This window comes from Tupaia chinensis, unplaced genomic scaffold (genome assembly GCF_000334495.1).
Source record: "Tupaia chinensis unplaced genomic scaffold, TupChi_1.0 Scaffold144472_1, whole genome shotgun sequence".
NCBI lineage: Eukaryota > Metazoa > Chordata > Mammalia > Scandentia > Tupaiidae > Tupaia > Tupaia belangeri.
In genome coordinates, this window is record NW_006204331.1 from 951462 (window position 1) to 953581 (window position 2120).

Consider the following 2120-nt stretch of genomic DNA (forward strand, 5'->3'; position numbering starts at 1 on the left):
CGCTTGTGGACATCAGGTGAGTGCCCCCTTGCCCACCCTGCTGTCCGAGGCCTGGCCAGGGCCAGGCGGTCAGCCCAGGGCTGGGTGTGCCAGCCTCCGGAGAGCCTCCCTGCCTGCCCCTGCTTGGGACCAGTGCCCTCTCCGGGACTCGGGTGCCTTTGTAGCTCCCACCTGTCCTGCCAGAGGTGGGTTTTGGACTCCGGGCCTTCAGTGTAGAAAACCTGGCGCTGCTGGGGAACCAGCAGTTAGCATAACAGCTATGTCGCTGGACTCCCACGTAGAGGATCGCAGTTCGCGTCCCGGACCCGGTGGCTTAAAACTCACACCGGGCGCGTGTGCGTGTGTGCCCAAGATCCCGAGAGGAGAATGGAGGAGAAGGGATGGCGGAGTGGCCATCCCCCCTGGGGGATGATTTCTCGCTTTCTGTCTCTCTGTCTCTCTCTGTCTGTCTGGCTAGCGCACGCGCCCTATAGCGAAAACCTCTCAAAAAAAAAAAAGAAAAGAAAAGAAAACCTGGTGCTGCTCACCCTCAGCTCCTCCTGCCGGGCTCCCAGGACTCAGAGACGTGCTCTCTCCCTGGGGCGGGCCCTGCATTGCTCTGCCTCTGACCTGAGGTTGCCTGTTAGGACCTCAGGGCCTCAGGGGATGGTTCTGCCTTGACCTGCCTGGCCACATGGCCCTTGACATGCCTCATCTCCAGCTGGTTGATCCCAGGTGGTTTCTAAGGTTGAGGCTTGCTTACCTCCTGGTCTAGACTGTGACAGAATTCATCGCTGCTGGAAGGGGAAGCTGGGTTCAGGAAGTGTTTTGTCATGTGCTCAGACTGGTAGTCTCTTGTGAGCCTCTTCAGACCTTGGGTCTAGTCCTGCAGGGTAGCTGTCCAGTGCCTGTGTCCATAGGCCTGTCCCAGGGCAGCCCTGGCATGCAATGCCTTTGTTAACCTGGGGGTGAGGTGATGGGAAGAGTAGAGGGAACTGGATTCAGGTCAGGGAGTGATTCACACCAAGGTCAGGCCATCGTCCGGCTTGGTGACTACGGAGAAGGGGCCTGCGCTCTGTGGATCTCAGGCTGCCTGTTCCCCAAGAGGAGCGGGACTCACTTCGACCCCAGGGAGGCGTGGGCATTCGGGCAATGTGAGCGAGTGGCTCCCGTGTGTCGGGATGATGTGAGCGGAAGCCCAGCCACACAGCAGAGCGGCCAGCTGTGCAGGCGCCATGCTGCAGCTTCCGGGACCCGCACGGTTCCAGGCCAATGTCTGTTCATGGTGACGCGTCCAATCCCAGAGTGGTGGTGCTCTGCCTCGGAGTGTAAACCCCTGCCCCACACAGTGCTGCTGAGGACAGCCGCCCGGGTGCGTGCCCGCCTGGCCGAGTCACCCACACGCCCTCATCTTCGTGGGGGACGGCCGTCAGGGTCCAGGTGCTGCTGTCAGCCCTCTTTCAGGCTCGGCCAGGACATGGGGGTCCTCTTGCACACGTGACTGTGTGAGGAAGGCAGAGCCCTGGGCTGTATCTCCCGCGGCAGTGGCCTCGGGTCCCGCTCTGCCAGTGTGAGCCTGGGGGAGCCAGGCCGGGTGGGCCCCAGCCTCCCTGGCCTGACACCGCGTCTCTCTTTCCTCCTGCTGCCGCCGTCAGGGCTCACCCACTCTCACACTCCTTTAGGTAAGACGCCCGGACACCCGGGGGCCGTGTGGGCCGTGTGGGCCGTGTGGGCCATGGTGGGAGGGTGTGTTGAGACCACTCCCCGGGCACCGTGCGGCCAGTGCCCATAGGAGCTAGCACTCCCTTCCAAGTGTGTCACAGCAGGTGTGTCTGCCCTCCACGCCAGACTGTGGGAGGGGCCGGGGCCCTGGCTGCTCTGCTCTTTCCACCTCCGTGCAAACACGGTTCCTTCTGCTGGAAAGCGGTCCTGGTCCCCAGGCTGAGCTTTGTCTCTGTTGCTGCCTGATAGCTCCTGCGTGTCCCCCCCCAGAGCAAGCGGTGGCTCGGTCTTGTCACGGCATCTCCTGATGGACCGCAGAGTCTGTGCAGGGCCCCGGAGCCTGCCAATTGCCATGCCACCTCAAGTGCAGGCCCGGTTCCCTTGCTTTCTGTCTGGCCCGCACCGGCCACACCCCGGGG

At 62.9% G+C, this 2120-nt stretch overlaps 1 protein-coding gene across 2 annotated transcripts in view; it reads left to right on the top strand.

The window, feature by feature from the left end:
- The window catches only part of TPD52L2 (TPD52 like 2), a 22767-nt gene that overhangs the window by 13770 nt on the left and 6877 nt on the right, over positions 1-2120 (top strand). The window lies entirely within an intron of this gene.